Source organism: Arachis ipaensis, chromosome B9 (genome assembly GCF_059453495.1).
Source record: "Arachis ipaensis isolate K30076 ecotype BB chromosome B9, ASM5945349v1, whole genome shotgun sequence".
Taxonomy (NCBI): Eukaryota; Viridiplantae; Streptophyta; class Magnoliopsida; order Fabales; family Fabaceae; genus Arachis; species Arachis ipaensis.
In genome coordinates, this window is record NC_142444.1 from 133,298,405 (window position 1) to 133,318,233 (window position 19,829).

Here is a 19,829-nt window from a genome sequence, read left to right on the forward strand (position 1 = left end):
TACTTTAGGGCATTTTGTCCCCTTTTATTATTCGCTCTTTTTCTTTTCTTTTTCTCTTTTTTTTTTTCCTTTTTTTGTTTATATTTATGCCTATTTTTTTCTTTTTGTTTTTCTCAATGCATATGATTAATTTATTGAATGCATGAATATGTCCTAAACATTTCTTTCACATTTTCAGAAAATTCTAACATACTCAATTCTCAAACCAAATGTTTCCAAACCTAATTTTCCCTACACTTAATTCATGAGCACTCTCACTAGTCTAAGCTAACCAAGGATTCAAATTAAGAATATTATTATTTTTCGCTTAGAGTTAATGATGAGCTAAAGTAAAGAACAAAGGAGTATAATAGGCTCAAAATTGGTTTGCAAAGGATAATGAAAGGGTAAGGCCATATGGGTATGTAAGCTCAGTGAAACAAGGCCTCAATCATATAAGTGCATGCATACATCAAACAATGGAAATATAGAATTAAGCAAGACAAAGATCACAATTTTAAAGAGACCAACACACACCAAAAATAAAATATTGGTTGATAAAATGCAACCAAAAAGTAGGCTCAAAATCTCACTGGTTTTGTGTGTTCGAGCTCTAAACCATGTTCCAAAATAATATTTCTTCAAAAAAGGTTCAATAAAAATTTTAATTCAAATTAGTGAAATTCTATAAAAATTTTCTTGAAAAAGAAAATATTACTTCAACCAAGTTGTAAAATATGCACAAAAATCAAACAAATATGCAATCAAACATGCAAATGCAACAATGAACAAACAAAGAAAATAAAACATTGGTGTTAAGAAGGAAATAACTAACCCATGGAGATCGGTATCGACCTCCCCACACTTAAAGATTGCACCATCCTCGGTGCATGCTGAGATGTGCAGGTACACGGGCTGCTATAACTGATGCTTTTCTCTAGAGATTGTGCAGATGGACTTGTCTGTTGCCCCATATAGAAGTTTCTCCCTTTATTCCTTCTTCGGTGGCTAGCCTAAAAAAAGAGAAAAAAGAGGAATAGGAACCCAAAAATAATGATAGAAAACAAATAAAATATGAGTGGGTAATGTGATGAACGGATAATTTATACGCTTTTTGGCATTGTTTTTACATAGTTTTCAGTATGATTTAGTTAGTTTTAGTATATTTTTATTAGTTTTTAAATAAAAATCATATTTCTGGACTTTACTATGAGTTTGTGTATTTTTCTGTGATTTCAGGTAATTTCTGACTGAAATTGAGGGACTTGAGCAAAAATCAAATTCAGAGGTTGAAGAAGGACTGCAGATGCTGTTGGATTCTGACCTCCCTGCACTCAAAGTGGATTTTCTGGAGCTACAAAACTCCAAATGGCACGCTCTCAATTGCGTTAGAAAGTAGACATCCAGGGCTTTCCAGAAATATATAATAGTCCATACTTTGCTTGAGTTTAGATGATGCAAATTGGCGTTCAATGCCAGTTCCATGCTGCATTCTGGAGTTAAACGCCAGAAACAGGTTGCAAAGTGGAGTTAAACGCCAGAAACAGGTTACAAACTGGCGTTCAACTTCAAGAGAAGCCTCTACACGTGTAAAGCTCAATGCTCAGTCCAAGCACACACCAAGTGGGCCCCGGAAGTGGATTTCTGCATCATTTACTCATTTCTGTAAACCCTAGTAACTAGTTTAGTATAAATAGGACTTTTTACTATTGTATTTATATCTTCGGATCATCTTTTGATCATGTTTTGATGATTGAACCCTCCTTGGGAGGCTGGCCATTCGGCCATGTCTGGACCTTGTTCTTATGTATTTTCAACGGTAGAGTTTCTACACACCATAGATTAAGGTGTGGAGCTCTACTGTTCCTCATGAATTAATACAAAGTACTATTATTTTTCTATTCAATTCAAGCTTATTCCGATTCTAAGATATTCATTTGCACCTCAATATGAATGTGATGATCGTGATAGTCATCATCATTCCCAACCTATGAACGCGTGCCTGACAACCACTTCCGTTCTACCTTAGATTGAATGAGTATCTTTGGGATTCCTTAATCAGAGTCTTCGTGGTATAAGTTAGAATCCATGGACAGCCATTCTTGAGATCCGGAAAGTGTAAACCTTGTCTGTGGTATTCCGAGTAGGATCTGGGAAGGGATGGCTGCGACGAGCTTCAAATTCGCGAGTGCTGGGCGTAGTGACAGACGGAAAAGGATCAATGGATCCTATTCCAGTATGATCGGGAACTGACAGATGATTAGCCATGCAGTGACAGCGCATTGGACCATTTTCACTAAGAGGACAGGATGTAGCCATTGACAACGGTGACGCCTAACAAACAGCTTGCCATAGAAAGGAGTATGAATGATTGGATGAAGACAATAGGAAAGCAGAGGTTCAGGAGGAATGAACGCATCTCTATACGCTTATCTGAAATTCTCACCAATGAATTACATAAGTATCTCTATCTTTAATTTGCATTTTATTTATCTTTTAATTATTAAATCTCCATAATCAATTGAATCCGCCTGACTGAGATTTACAAGGTGACCATAGCTTGCTTCAAGCCGACAATCTCCGTGGGATCGACCCTTACTCACGTAAGGTTTATTACTTGGACGACCCAGTGCACTTGCTAGTTAGTTGTGCAAAGTTGTGACAAAGAACTAAGATTATGAACGTGCGTATTAAGTTTTTAGCGCCATTACCAAGGAATGAATCGTCACGATTTCTGCGCACCAAGTTTTTGGCACCGTTGCCGGAGATTGTTCAAGTTTGGACAACTGACGGTTCATCTTGTTGCTCAGATTAGGTAATTTTATTTTATTTTTAAGCTTTTTATTTCTTATTTTCGAAAAAAATACAAAAAAAATTCTTTTTCATTTTTACCAAAATAATTTTCAAAAATCCAAAAAAAAAAATTATAAAATCATAAAATCATAAATAATTTTTGTGTTTCTTGTTTGAGTCTTGAGTCAAATTTTAAGTTTGGTGTCAATTGCATGTTTTTAAAATTTGTGCATTTTTCAAAAACTCATGCATATGTTCTTCATGATCTTCAAGTTGTTCTTGATGAATTGCTTTGTTTGATCTTTGCATTTTTATGTCTTGTGTCTTTTCTTGTTTTTCATATGCATTTTTAATTTGTTAGTGTCTAATTATTGAAAATTTCTAAGTTTGGTGTCTTGCATGTTTTTCTTTTCTTAAAAATTTTCAAAAATAAGTCTTGATGTTCATCTTGATCTTCAAAGTGTTCTTGGTGTTCATCTTGACATTCAAAGTGTTCTTGCATACATTAGTCGTTTTGATTCATAATTTTTATGTTTTGTTTCAATTTTGTATTTTTCTCTCTCATCATTAAAAATTTAAAAATAAAAAAAAATCTTTCCCTTTTTCTCTCATAAATCTTCGAAAATTTGAGTTGACTTTTTCAAAAATTTTTAGAATCTAGTTGTTTCTTGTGAGTCAAATCAAATTTTCAATTTAAAAATTCTACCTTTTTCAAATCTTTTTCAAAAATCAAATCTTTTTCATTTTTCTTTTATGAATTTCGAAACTTTCAAAATTATTTTCAAAATCTTTTTCTTATTTTTATTTCATATTTTCGAAATTAATGCTAACAATTAATGTGATTGATTCAAAATTTTTAAGTTTGTTACTTGCCTAATAAGAAAGGTTCAATCTTTAAACTCTAGAATCATATCTTTTTAGTTTCTTGTTAGTCAAGTAATCAACTTTGATTTCAAAAATCAAATCTTTTCAAATTTCTTTTTCAAATCTTTTTCAAATTAAGTTTCAATCATATCTTTTTCAAAATCAATTTCAAAATCTTTTCTAACTTCTTATATTTCAAAATTAATTTTCAAATCTTTTTCAATTAATCCTATCCTTTTGTTTCAATCATATCTTTTTCAAAACTACCTAACTAATTCTCTCTCTCTAATTTTCGAAAATCACCTTCCCCTTTTTCTAAAATTTCCTTTTTAATTAACTATTTGTTTTAAATTTAATTTAATTTGATTTAATTTTCCTTGCTTAATTTTTGAATTTTTAATTTTAATTTTAAATTAAAAATAAAAGTATTTTTATTTTAATTTATTTAATTTTTGAAAATTCTTTTCTCTCATCTCCTTCTAATTATTTTATTTATCTACTAACACTCCTCTTTTTCTTAAAAATTCGAACCCTCTCCTTCTTTCTGTGTTCGAATTTCTTTTCTTCTTCTACTCACATAAAGGAATCTCTATACTGTGACATAGAGGATTCCAAATTTTCTTTTTTGTTTTCTTCTTTTTCATATGAGCAGGAACAAGGATAAGAACATTCTTGTTGAAGCTGATCCTGAACCTGAAAGAACTCTGAAGAGGAAGCTAAGGGAAGCTAAAGCGCAACTCTCTGGAGAAAATCTGACATAAATTTTCGAAAAAGAAGGAGACATGGCCGAAAATAATAACAATGCAAGGAAGATGCTTGGTGACTTTACTACACCTAATTCCAATTTACATGAAAGAAGCATCTCAATCCCTGCCATTGGAGGAAACAATTTTGAGCTGAAACCTCAATTAGTTTCTCTGAAGCAACAGAATTGCAAGTTTTATGGACTTCCATCCAAAGATTCCTTTCAGTTCTTAACTGAATTCTTGCAGATTTGTGATACTGTTAAGACCAATAGGGTTGATCCCGAGGTCTACAAGCTTATGCTTTTCCCATTTGCTGTAAGAGACAGAGCTAGAATATGGTTGGACTCTCAACCTAAAGATAGCCTGAACTCTTGGGATAAGCTGGTCACAGCTTTCTTAGCCAAGTTCTTTCCTCCTCAAAAGCTTAGTAAGCTTAGAGTGGATGTTCAAACCTTCAGACAAAAATAAGGTGAATCCCTCTATGAAGCTTGGGAGAGATACAAGGAACTGACCAAAAAGTGTCCTTCTGACATGCTTTCAGAATGGACCATCCTGGATATATTCTATGATGGTCTGTCTGAATTATCTAAAATGTCATTGGACCATTCTGCAGGTGGATCCATTCACCTAAAGAAAATGCCTGCAGAAGCTCAGGAACTCATTGACATGGTTGCAAATAACCAGTTCATGTACACTTCTGAAAGGAATCCTGTAAGTAATGGGACGCCTCAGAGGAAGAGAGTTCTTGAAATTGATACTCTGAATGCCATATTGGCTCAGAATAAATTATTGACTCAACAAGTCAATATGATCTCTCAGAGTCTAAATGGATTGAAGGAATCATCCAACAGTACTAAAGAGGCCTCTTCTGAAGAAGAAGCTTATGATCCTGAGAACCCTGCAATAGCAGAGGTGAATTACATGGGTGAACCCTATGGAAACACCTATAATCCCTCATGGAGAAATCATCCAAATTTCTCATGGAAGGATCAACAAAAGCCTCAACAAGGCTTTAATAATGGTAGAAGAAACAGGTTTAGCAGTAGCAAACTTTTTCCATCATGCACTCAGCAACAGACAGAGAATTCTGAGCAGAATCCATCTAGCTTAGCAAATATAGTCTCTGATCTATCTAAGGCCACTGTAAGTTTCATGAATGAAACAAGATCCTCCATTAGAAATTTGGAGGCACAAGTGGGCCAGCTGAGTAAAAGAGTCACTGAAACTCCTCCTAGTACTCTCCCAAGCAATACAGAAGAGAATCCAACGAGAGAGTGCAAGGCCATTGATTTGACCATCATGGCCGAACCTACAAGGGAAGAGGAGGATGTGAATCCTAGTGAGAAAGACCTCCTGGGACGTCCAGTGACCAATAAGGAGTTCTCCTTTGAGGAACCAAAGGAATCTGAGGCTCATCTAGAGACCATAGAGATTCCATTGAACCTCCTTCTGCCCTTCATGAGCTCTGATGAGTATTCTTCCTCTGAAGAGGATGAAGAAATTACTGACGAGCACGTTGCTAAGTACCTTGGTGCAATCATGAAGCTGAATGCCAAATTATTTGGTAATGAGACTTGGGAAGATGAACCTCCCTTGCTCACCAATGAACCGAATGCATTGGATAGGCAGAAATTACCTCAAAAGAAACAGGATCCTGGCAAATTCTTAATACCCTGTACCATAGGCACCATGACCTTTGAGAAGGCTCTGTGTGACCTGGGGTCAGGAATAAACTTAATGCCACTCTCTGCAATGGAGAAACTTTGGATCTTTGAGGTGCAAGCTACTAGAATCTCATTAGAGATGGAAGACAACTCAAGAAAATAGGCTTATGGACAAGTAGAGGACGTTTTAGTAAAGGTTGGAGGCCTTTACATCCCTACTGATTTCATAATCCTCGACACTGGGAAGGATGAGGATGAATCCATCATCCTTGGAAGACCCTTCCTAGCCACAACAAGAGCTGTGATTGATGTGGACAGAGGAGAGTTGGCCCTTCAACTGAATGAGGAAAACCTTGTGTTTAAAACTCAAGGATCTCCTTTTGTAACCATGGAGAGGAAGCATGAAAAGCTTCTCTCACTGCAGAGTCAACCAAAGCCCCCACAGTCAAACTCTAAGTTTAGTGTTGGGAGGCCACAACCAAACTCTAAGTTTAGTGTTGAACCCCCACATTCAAACTCTAAGTTTGGTGTTGGGAGGTCCCAACAATGCTCTGAACATCTGTGAGGCTCCATGAGAGCTCACTATCAAGCTATTGACATTAAAGAAGCGCTTGTTGGGAGGCAACCCAATGTTATTTAATTATATCTATTTTATTTTTCTTGTATTATTTCGTGTTTTATTAGGTTGATGATCATGTGGAGTCACAAAAACTACTGAAAAATCAAAAAAATAGAATGAGAAACAGCATTGAAAATAGCACACCCTGGAGGAGAGTAGTCTGGCGTTTAAACGCCAGAAACAAGCATCTGTCTAGCGTTTAATGCCAGAAACAAGCACCAAGCTGGCGTTTAACACTAGAAACAAGCATCTGCCTGGCGTTAAACGCCAGAAACAGGCTACATTTGGGCGTTTAACGCCAAAAACAAGCAGCAGTCTGGCGTTAAAAGCCAGGATTGCACAGCAAGGGCGTTTTACACGCCTAATTGGAGTAGGGATGTTAAGTCCTTGACCCCACTTGATCTGTGGACCCCATAGGATCCCACCATTTCTTCTCTCCTCTTCACTCCTTTTCATAATTCTCTTCCCCAAATACCCTTCACCAATTACCTCAATCACTCTTTCCCATCACCTCTTCACCACTCACATCCATCCTCTCTTCCTAAACCCCACCTACCTTCAAAATTCAAACTATTTTCCCTCCCAAACCCAACCCTAATGGCCGAACCCTAACTCCCATCCCACCCCTATATAAACCCCTCTTTCCTTCTTCATTTTCACACAACACAACCCTTTCTTCTTCCCTTGGCCGAATACACCTTCTTCCTCCATCTCCTCCATTCTTTTTCTTCTTTTCCTTGTTTCTTTTTTTTTTTGCTCAGGGACGAGCAAACATTTTAAGTTTGGTGTGGTAAAAGCATAGCTTTTTATTTTTCCATAACCATATATGGAACCTAAGGCCAGAGAAACCTCTAGAAAGAGGAAAGGGAAGGCAATTGCTTCCACCTCTGAGTCATGGGAGATGGAGAGATTCATCTCAAAGGTCCATCAAGACCACTTCTATGAAGTTGTGGCCAAGAAGAAAGTGATCCCTAAGGTTTCTTTCAAGCTCAATGGAAAATTGACTCAAGAGGCAAGCCGGTTCAACTAAGAAGGCATGACCTCAAACCAGTGGCTAGGGGATGGCTAGAGTTTATTCAACGCTCAATCATTCCTACTAGTAAACAGTCTGAAGTTACTATAGATCGGGCCATCATGATCTATAGTATCATGATTGGAGAGGAGGTGGAAGTTCATGAGATTATACCTCAAGAACTTTACAAGGTGGCTGACAAGTCCTCCACTTGGGCAAGGTTAGCCTTTCCTCACCTCATATGCCACCTCTGCAATTCGGCTAGAATTGACATAGAGGAAGACATCCTCATTGAAGAGGACAAGCCCATCACTAAGAAAAGGATGGAGCAAACAAGAGATCACGGACCTCAACAAGAGCATGAGGAAATTCCCCACCATGAAATCCCTGAGATGCCTCAAGGGATGCACTTTCCTCCACAAAACTATTGGGAGCAAATCAACACCTCCCTAGGAGAATTAAGTTCCAACATGGGACAACTAAGGGTGGAACACCAAGAGCACTCCATCATTTTCCATGAGATTAGAGAAGATCAAAGAGCTATGAGGGAGGAGCAACAAAGGCAAGGAAGAGACATAGAGGAGCTTAAAAGCACCATTGGTTCTTCAAGAAGAGGAAGACGCCACCCTCACTAAGGTGGACTCATTCCTTAATCTCCTTGTCTATTTATTTTACTATTTTTCGATTTTTGAGCTTTATGTTTTATTTATGTTTGTGTCTTTACTATATGATCACTAGTGTCTAAGTGTCTATGCCTTAAAGTTATGAATGTCCTATGAATCCATCACCTTTCTTAAATGAAAAATGTTCTAAAAACAAAAGAACAAGAAGTACATGATTTCGAATTCATCCTTGAAATTAGTTTAATTATTTTGATGTGGTGACAATACTTTTTGTTTTCTGAATGAATGCTTGAACAGTGCATATGTCTTTTGATATTGTTGTTCATGAATGTTAAATATGTTGGCTCTTGAAAGAATGATGAAAAGGAGAAATGTTATTTGATAATCTGAAAAATCATAAAAATGATTCTTGAAGCAAGAAAAAGCAGTGAATACAAAAGCTTGCAGAAAAAAAAAGAGAGAAAAAGAAAAAAAGCAAGCAGAAAAAGCCAAAAGCTCTTTAAACCAAAAGGCAAGAGCAAAAAGCCAATAGCCCTTAAAACCAAAAGGCAAGGGTAATAAAAAGGATCCAAGGCTTTGAGCATCAGTGGATAGGAGGGCCTAAAGGAATAAAATCCTGGCCTAAGCGGCTAAACCAAGCTGTCCCTAACCATGTGCTTGTGGCGTGAAGGTGTCAAGTGAAAACTTGAGACTGAGCGGTTAAAGTCGAGGTTCAAAGCAAAAAAAGAGTGTGCTTAAGAACCCTGAACACCTCTAATTGGGGACTTTAGCAAAGCTGAGTCACAATATGAAAAGGTTCACCCAAGTATGTGTCTGTGGCATTTATGTATCCGGTGGTAATACTGGAAAACAAAGTGCTTAGGGCCACGGCCAAGACTCATAAAGTAGCTGTGTTCAAGAATCAACATACTGTACTAGGAGAATCAATAACACTATCTGAATTCTGAGTTCCTATAGATGCCAATCATTCTGAACTTCAATGGATAAAGTGAGATGCCAAAACTATTCAAGAGGCAAAAAGCTACTAGTCCCGCTCATCTGATTGGAGCTAAGTTTCATTGATATTTTGGAGTTTATAGTATATTCTCTTCTTTTTATCCTATTTGATTTTCAGTTGCTTGGGGACAAGCAATAATTTAAGTTTGGTGTTGTGATGAGCAGATAATTTATACGCTTTTTGGCATTGTTTTTACATAGTTTTCAGTATGATTTAGTTAGTTTTTAGTATATTTTTATTAGTTTTTAAATAAAAATCACATTTCTGAACTTTACTATGAGTTTGTGTGTTTTCCTGTGATTTCAGATAATTTCTAGCTGAAATTGAGGGACTTGAGCAAAAATCAGATTCAGAGGTTGAAGAAGGACTGCAGATGCTGTTGGATTCTGACCTCCCTGCACTCAAAGTGGATTTTCTGGAGCTAGAGAACTCCAAATGGTGCGCTCTCAATTGCTTTGAAAAGTAGACATCCACGGATTTCCAGCAATATATAATAGTCCATACTTTTTCCGAGTTTAGACTACGCAAATTGGCGTTCAACGCTAGTTCCATACTGCATTCTGGAGTTAAACGCCAGAAACAGGTTGCAAAGTGGAGTTAAACGCTAGAAACAGGTTACAAACTGGCGTTCAACTACAAGAGAAGCCTCTACACGTGTAAAGCTCAATGCTCAGCCCAAGCACACACCAAGTGGGCCCCAGAAGTGGATTTCTGCATCATTTACTCATTTCTGTAAACCCTAGTAACTAGTTTAGTATAAATAGGATTTTTTACTATTGTATTTACATCTTCGGATCATCTTTTGATCATGTTTTGATGATTGAACCCTCCTTGGGAGGCTGGCCATTCGGCCATGCCTGGACCTTGTTCTTATGTATTTTCAACGGTAGAGTTTCTACACACCATAGATTAAGGTGTGGAGCTCTGCTGTTCCTCATGAATTAATATAAAGTACTATTGTTTTTCTATTCAATTCAAGCTTATTCCGATTCTAAGATATTCATTCGCACCTCAATATGAATGTGATGATCGTGACAGTCATCATCATTCCCAACCTATGAACGCGTGCCTGACAACCACTTCCGTTCTACCTTAGATTGAATGAGTATCTTTGGGATTCCTTAATCAGAGTCTTCGTGGTATAAGTTAGAATCCATGGACGGCCATTCTTGAGATCCGGAAAGTCTAAACCTTATCTGTGGTATTCCGAGTAGGATCTGGGAAGGGATGGCTGCGACGAGCTTCAAACTCGCGAGTGCTGGGCGTAGTGACAGACGCAAAAGGATCAATGGATCCTATTCTAGTATGATCGAGAACCGACAGATGATTAGCCATGCAGTGACAGCGCATTGGACCATTTTCACTGAGAGGACAGGATGTAGCCATTGACAACGGTGACGCCTAACAAACAGCTTGCCATAGAAAGGAGTATGAATGATTGGATGAAGACAATAGGAAAGCAGAGGTTCAGGAGGAATGAACGCATCTCTATACGCTTATCTGAAATTCTCACCAATGAATTACATAAGTATCTCTATCTTTAATTTACGTTTTATTTATCTTTTAATTATTAAATCTCCATAATCAATTGAATCCGCCTGATTGAGATTTACAAGGTGACCATAGCTTGCTTCAAGCCGACAATCTCCGTGGGATCGACCCTTACTCACGTAAGGTTTATTACTTGGACGACCCAGTGCACTTGCTAGTTAGTTGTGCAAAGTTGTGACAAAGAACTAAGATTATTAACGTGCGTATTAAGTTTTTAGCGCCATTACCAAGGAATGAACCGTCACGATTTCTGCGCACCATAATGCCAAATAATAAGGATCTCAATTACATGGTAACTACAACATGCAAGTGAGAAAACAATAGAAGCACATGGCATACCAGTGGTGCAAAAGTTGCAACAATGGGGGAGAGAGTGTGGGTAATGCAAGATAGTGTAAGTTCATGTCAATGCAAGATAATATAAGTATCATGAAGGAGTAGCATTGATTATGAAGAATAATACCCAGTCAGAGTAAAACAAGTCATGAAGCACCAGAATAATTCAAAAAAAGATGTAACAGTTGAAGAAGAAAATTTAACACCAATGGAAAAATAATAAATATAGAAAAGAAAATAAAAATATGCACAAAATTAAAATGCAATGATTGAAAGTATGCAAATAAATTAAGTAAAATAGAATGGGAGAGAATAAGGATGAGAAGTTAAAGGGATGAAGAAGAAAAAAGTAAGAAAGAATGAAGAAAGAATAAGAAGGGATGAGAAAGAATTAGGATTAGGGAAGAAAAGATAAGATATCTGGAGCTGATCTTGATAAACTGTGCGTCACAGGCGACGCGGACGCATAGGTCACGCGATCGCGTGGTGTGTGATAAGTTCATATGACGCGGACGCGTGGGTGACGCGATCGCGTGAATGGCCATATTTTGAAAACGACGCGGCCGCATGGGGCACGCGGTCACGTGGTAACGCTTGTGCTTCCAGCATCATTCTAGCCCTACTCCACCATAACTTGCTGCCATACACCCATTTACGTCGATTTTGCAGGGCTACGCGTTTGCGTGGGTGACGCGGACGCGTGGGGAGGCTATTTCGCAAACGACACGAGCGCGTCAGCGACGCGGTCGCGTGGGCATATTTGTGCCTAAGGCACACCTCTAGTCACGCTTTTGCGTGACTCTCTGTAAGGTTTAGCGTCGCATGTGACGCGTGCGCGTGGTTCACGCGCACGCGTGGGACGCGCTTCCCCTTTTTTTTATGCAATATGCAGAATGCAAAATGTAGAATGCAGATGACTTATGCAGAAATTATGAATGAACACAAATGAAATAAAATAAAATAAAGCTAAGAACAAAAAGGAAAGAATATACCATGGTGGGTTGTCTCCCACCCTAGCACTTTAGTTAAAGTCCTTAAGTTGGACATTTGGTGAGTCCCTTGCTATGGTTGTTTGTGCTTGAACTCATCCAGGAATCCCCACCAATGTTTGTGATTCTAATAGCCTCCGGGATCCCACACTAGTTGCATAAAGCCTTCAAGCAAGTTAAAGCAAGTGACAAGGCCCCATGAGTGTTGATTGTTAGAATGAATTCCGGGGTCCCAGACTTTGCTTTTACACCTGTCTTCTTGTTGATCATCATTTTTCCACTTGGGTGGTGAACAGTCGGAATTCTCACGGAGACATCCAAACAATTTCCTAGACCCATTCAATTGAGAATTATACCAACCCTTATACTTCAATTTGGAGCATACAACCATATTGAACCTTGCATGACAATTCCTATTACTAACCATCTCCCACTTGCTCTTAACGCCACAAAGAGCTCTAAGTTGACCATCTGTTTCAAGTAAACCATATTCAAGTGGAATGAGAAAGCTAAGGGATATGAATTTTACCCACTTGAATGTTGTGAAGGATGATGGTGACTTAGACGGAGAGGTCTCCAACAACTTTGGCAAGGTGATTTCCAGCTCCATTCCATGGAGCTCTTCCTTGACAACTTCCACCTCCTTGCAAGCTTCTTCAATATCAACCTCTTCCTCTTGGTAGCTTTCTTCTAATTCGATCTCTTCTTCGTTGTTTACCAAGGGCAAGGGAGGTTGTGCTTCTTCTTCTTTAATCTCCATGTCAAGTCCAATGGGAGAGGATTCAATTGTAGATAAGAATTCATCAATGATTAAATCCATCTCTTGATCATCCCCTTCAAAGTCTTCAACCATGATATGCCTTGGAGGTTGTACACCCTCCTCAACATCAATTTCAAGCTTCTTGGAGGGAGGTTCTATGACTGGAGGTTCCCATGGAGGCTCCGCATCTCCTAATACTTCGACCACTTCTTCCTCTTCAACGATTACGGCTTCCTCCAATTGTTCCAATACAAAGTCATGTTGCTCACTGTCCACCGGAGCTTCTAGCTTCTCCTTCATGCTGCGTTCTTCAGTAGATTCTCCACATGAAGCCATGGGGGTTCCTTGAGTGTCTGAACGTCGGGAGGCTAGTCGGTTTATCGCTTGCTCCAGTTGGTGAAGGGTTGCATGAAATTCTTCCACTATTTCCTTGAGACGCTCCTTTGATTCTTGTTGCGCTCGGCTATCATAAGTAGGATCATAGTGCTCTTGGATTGATGGATATGGACATGGTGTATATGGAGGTGGTGGTTCTTAGGAGTAATTGGGTTGGAATTAGGGTGGATAAGGGTTGGGGTCATATAGGTGAATGGTTGTAGGTGGCTTGTGAGTTTGGTGGTTCAAAGGTATGTTGAGGAGGTGGTTCATCAGCATATGGCGGGGCTTGTTGGTAGCTACAAGGGGGTCCACCATATCTATCATCTTGGTACGCACCTCGGAATGGCTCTTGACCATAGTAATTTGGTGGATGTTGGTTGTCATGAAGGGGTCCACCATATCTAATGTCTGGGCATGCATTGTAGGATGGTCGTTATCCATGGTATCTTGGAAGGTGTTGTTGCCAAAAGGGTTGATCAGATCCTCGTGGCTCCTTCCAACTTTGATTGTTCTGACCTTGATGTATGTTCCTGTTATAGCTTCCATTCCTTTCAATAATATTCGAACCAAACTCAAAGCGACGGGGGTGAGAACTCATAGTAACTAATAAAAATTAAAAACAAAAATAAAAACAAATAAACAGGCAAAATAAAATATTTACAATAACCAATAATAAGGCACACATTTGCAATTCCCCGGCAACGGCGCCATTTTGACGAATAAGATTTTATAAAAATATAATCATATTATAAGTATAGTTTCTAAACCAACAGAGAATCCTTTCGTACAAAAGTTTGGTTGTCACAAGTAACAAACCCAATAAAATTTATAACCGAAGTATTCAAACCTCGGGTCGTATCTCAAGGAATTGCAGGGAAGTATGATTTATTATTGGTTATGGAAAAAGTATATTTTGTTTTGGGTTTTTAAAATAAGGAACAAGTAATTTAAATGACAAGAAAAATAAATTAATAATTAGAAAATCTCTTGGTAAGGTATAAGAACTGGAAATTCTATCCTAGTTATCCTTATCAGGTGTGATGAGAATTGTTTATTGCTCCCACTTAGTTAACCCTTACTAAATAAAGGAAAGTTAAGTGGACTAATTAATTTTATCCTCAAGTTCTAGTCAACTCCTGTGGAAAGACTAGCTTTAGAGCGATCCAAATCAATCAGCAATTTCCAAATCTCAATCAACTGCTGAGTTTGATAACTCAAGTGTTACCAATTACTTAACCAAAGCAAAAAGAAAATAAATATTAAATTAAATTGAAAGCATCATAAATAGAATAAAACAATCATTAATCTGAAATACCTCAAATTGCATTAAATAGAATATTCAAATCTTAACATGAAAAGTTCATAAGCCAATTTAGGAACATTAACAAGTGAAAGCATTGGAATAAATAAAAGCAGAAAATAAATTAAAGGAACTTTGAACCTGTGATTGTAGAAGCAATCCTAAAATAAGAAAAATCCTAATACTAAATCCTAAGAGAGAGGAGAGAACCTCTCTCTCTCTAAAACTACATCTAAAAACCTAAAATTATGAATTATGAATGTTGTGTATATTGTTCTCGGATGAATGGATGCATTCCCCCACTTTATAGCCTCTAATCTGTGTTTTCTGGGCCGAAAACTGGGTCAAAAACAGCTCAGAAATCGCCCCCAGTAATTTCTGGTACGTACAGGTCGCTGCAAAGTGACGCGGAAGCGTCGTCCACGCGTTAGCGTGGATTAGGTTTTTGCCAGGTCACGCGTCCGCGTGATTCACGCGTTCGCGTCATCTGGCTTTGGGGAAGCTATGGCAAATTATATATTGTTGCGAAGCTCCAGACGTTAGCTTTCCAACGCAACTGGAACCACGTCATTTGGACCTCTGTAGCTCAAGTTATGACCGTTTTAGTGCGAAGAGGTCAGGCTGGACAGCTTAGCAATTTCTTCAATTTCTTGTATTCCTTCCATTTTTGCATGCTTCCTTTCCATCCTCTAAGCCATTCCTGCCCTGTAATCCCTGAAATCACTTAACGCACATAACACGGCATCGAATGGTAATAAGAGAGGATTAAACATAGGAAATTTAAGACCAAAGAAACATGTTTTCAATTATATCACAAGATTAGGAAGGAAAATGTAAAACATGCGATTTCTATGAATAAGCGTGAGAATCATGGATGAAAAACCACTCAATTTAGCACAATATAAACCATAAAATAGTGGTTTATCACGGTAATTATCTAATTACCAAAACTTGTCACTTGGAAGCACTAAAAAAAGTTTTAGTACTACGTGTTCTAATTCTAATTCGTTATCTATGCTTTATATATATATATATATATATATATATATATATATATATATGCATCAGTGAATGTTGTAAAGAACGAGGAATCGCAGGCCTCATGGGGTAAGGTGGTTACAACTCCCATGATATCATCTCTTCAGCTGTTGACTACAAGTTCAGAAGAATTTGAGGATCCAAGACTATGTTGATCTATTATTGGAAGTCTTCATTATCTCACAATAACCAGACCAGACGTTTCCTTCGTTGTGAGCAAGCTTAGCTAGTTTATGCATAAACCTCTTGCTTGCACATTGAAAGGCTCTAAAGAGTTCTTTGGTATCTTCAAAGCACTAAGCAACAAGGATTACTCTTTCATAAGAATACAGACTTCAAATTGTATGGATTTGCTGATGCTGATTGGGCATCAGACCTTGAAGACCGCAGGTCAGTCACTGAGTTTTGTATTTTTTTTTTTTAGGATCTAATCTTGTGTCTTGGTATTGTAGGAAGTAAATCACTGTCAGTAGGAGCTCGACAGAGGCTGAATTTCGAAGTCTTGCAGCGTGTGTAGTAGAGACAGTTTGGATCAAGAACTTGTTGCTCGAATTGAAAGTTCAACTTCAGACATCTCCAACAATTTTTCGGTGACAACTTAAGAACTGTAATGCTTGCTTCCAATCCAGTGTTACATGACAAAACTAAGCACTTCCAACTTGATATACAATTTGTTTGAGACAAGATCAAAAGCAATGAACTACATGTGATCCATATCCCAAGTCAAGAGCAGATTGCTGATATATTGACCAAACCCTTGTCAGCAGCAACCTTTGATAAGCTCAAGTACAAACTTAGAGTGGTCCTAAGACCATCATAAGTTTGAGGGGGTATAAAAGATGTAGTGGACACTAAGGCAAATTTGAATAATAGTGCTAGTACAGGTCAAAAAAAGCAAGACTCTGTTAGTATAAGTCATAGTATAAATAGAAAGCCCTTACTTTCAAAATGAGAAAGGTGTAATACATATTTTTTATAATCCCAATTTTGCTTTACTGTATTTTCTTTTTTACTAAATTACCCTAAATTCTTTCTAGTATGAGTCATAGTAAAAATAGGAAGTCCTTGCTTTCAAAATGAAAAAGGTATAATACATATTTTCATAATTCCAATTTTGCTTTACTGTATTTTCTTCTTTACTAATTTGCCCTAAGTTCTTTCTTAGGTTTCACTATCTAGCTTATATACATTGTCATCATGTCCTTGTTTTCTAGTCATCTTTCTTCTTGAAAATTACATGCTTCAATTCTCTTGAGAATGTGAACTCAGTTACTGCAATAAAATTTGTTCTTCATGATAATATTGATTTACATTCTTCACGAGTCTTTATTTTAGTAATTAGGAAGAGGTGCAGCAGACTAATTAATTGGAGAATATATCAGTTTCATAAAACAAACTCTTGTGCAATGACTAATTATTGTCATAGTTTATTTTTTGGTTGTCATGTGTTTTTTAATTTACCTTCTTGTATTCCTCTTCATCTTCATGATGATTCTATCGACATCTCATTTTCAAGAACTGTTATCTTTTAGTTTTTTTTTTTGTTTAAGCTCTGTTGTTAATAAAAATAATTTATATATATTAAAAATTTAATATACTACTTAAATACATATATTAAAAATCTGAATTAATTATTTAAATTAAACATTTTAAAATTTAAAATTTTAATTAAATGTAATTTTTTTAAATTCAAATCACAATAGTTTAAATTAAATCAATACTAAATAATAAATTATATTAAATTTACTACCTAAATCAGATCCAAAACAAACCAGAATTGCGATTTGAATTAAAATGATTTATATTCAATTTAAATTTTAAATTAAAAAATAATCTAAATAATTCATTCATATTTTAAGACATATTAAACAATATTTAAAATGTTTAATACATATAGTTATATACAAATACATTTATTTAAATAAGGGAAAAAGATAGATAAGTCCTTGACTTTTTAAATTTTTGACAAATACATCTCTGACAAAATTTAAATGCAAAAAAATTCCTAATTTTAACAAGCGGAGGACAATTTAGTCCTTCCGTCTATTTGCCTCTCGTACACCAAACGGAACTGACTGGCGTGGCTGAAACGGTATCCAGGTGTCCGTTACGGTGCCACGCTAAAAGGGGAATAAAGTTCGAAGGACAAATAGGTCCTTGAAAATTTAGTTCATTATACTTCTATTATACTTCTATTATGAAAATTTAGTTTATAAAATTATGCTTATATTTTCAAATTTAGTTAACTTGTTGTATTCTGCAATTTAAATTATTTGTATTAAAATTGTAGAAATTGGGCTTATTCTGTTTCTACTTTTTTTCTTAAATTGCATTAGTTTAGTTTTAGTGCATTTGTGTATTATATTAGAATTTGTTAAATTGTATTAGTTCAGTTTTCATCATACCAGTGGCATTAGTTAGCATGAGTTCATTTATGCATCAAGTTAGCATTAGTTCATTTGTGCATCATTCATGTATTAAGTTAGCATTAGTGCATTTGTGAATTATATTAGAACTAGTATTTTTATCCATAATAACATTACGAGAATAAATTTTTTTTAAGATTATAATTCACTTTGTTCCAACAGTATAAATTATGCATGGCACAAAAGATTTATAAAATCAAACTATTTTTACAAAAAAGTGGTAAGTTGACAAAAGTCTCTTGGCTAAGAAGACCAAGATATCTGCAGATAAAAAATTAAATAATAAGATTTTTAGTTATTATTTTTAAAAGTCTAATTTTTTATTAATAATTAATTTTAACATTCGTTATCTAAAATTTAAAATAATTTAATGTGTATACTTTTACATTTAAAATATTTTAATTGTAAAAAAATATCGGATGACATATTTTGATTTGTCAAATTACTAATATAAAATATAATTATATATAGAGTAAAAATAGTAGAGAGAAATAGAAAAATAGAGGTAGATGAGAGAATTTAGAAAAGGAGTTTATTAATTTTGAAAAAAAAAATATTTTCTCTCAATTTTAATAAGAGTGTCATGTGACACATTTAATTATTAAATTAGATAGTAATATATGATACATAATATAGGTATATTTCAATTAGATAGTAATATATGATACATATAGAAGCATAATGAACTAAATTCTCAAGAACTTATTTGTCCTTCGAACTTTATTCTCCTTCCAGCGTGGCACCGTAACAGACACCTGGACACCATTTCAACCACGTCAGCCAGTTCCGTTTGGTGTATAAGAGGCAAATAGGCGGAAGGTCTAAATTGTCCTCTGTTTATTAAAATCAGGAACTTTTTTGTATTTAAATTTTATCAGAGATGTATTTATTAAAAATTTAAAACGTCAGGACCTATTTATCTTTTTCCCTTTAAATAATACTCCAAAACTTTTATTATAATATAATGCAATATTCTAAATTTTTTAAAATACAATAGATAATAAAAAGTTATTCTTGAAAATACCATGATAAAATTTAATACTCCAAAACCCAAACTCCACTCTGCCTGAGATTTTTTTATTTAAATTATTTAAATATATATAATCTGTAGTATATTTTATCTATATGTACAATACCTTATATTCCAAATATAATATTTAAAAATTAGTTAGAGACACATTTTGGATACATTGTACTCGGAATATGATACATAAAATTAAAAAATGATAAAATTAAGTACTGTGTATCTAAAATATGCTCATAAACAAATTTTTCTCGAAATAAATGTATCGATTTAATTATAATATCACATACTCGTATTATTATATTCGTATAATTAATTAAATATTTGATTTGAGAAAAATTAATGATTTAAATTTTTTAATTAAAAATTAATAATTTAACATTTTAAAATTATCTAAAATAGGTGCAAAACCTCTTTTATATATTGATATAATATTTTGGACCTATAAAGTTAGTTTATTTTTATTTTTTTATTATCTAATTTTATTCAAATCATTTTAAAAATGAACATACTTATATTATTATATTTGTATGATTATTTATGAGTACTGTCAAATTAATTTTAATAAAATAATTAAATATAAATACAAATATTAGAAGGATATTTGATAAATAAAAAATACTATATTTAATAAAATTATTGTCTTTTTGATATTATTGTGTGACATTATTAAATTAATTTTATATCGTATGTATACTATTTTATCGTACTAATATAAATCACATTATTA

At 35.3% G+C, this 19,829-nt stretch overlaps 1 non-coding gene across 1 annotated transcript; it reads right to left on the reverse strand.

Moving 5' to 3' along the window:
• Positions 1-4,811: 4,811 nt before the first annotated feature.
• Positions 4,812-4,919, reverse strand: LOC148546393 (small nucleolar RNA R71). The gene has a single exon (XR_015901339.1). It is a non-coding gene; the product is annotated as a small nucleolar RNA R71 (small nucleolar RNA).
• Between the last annotated feature and the right edge of the window lie 14,910 nt (positions 4,920-19,829).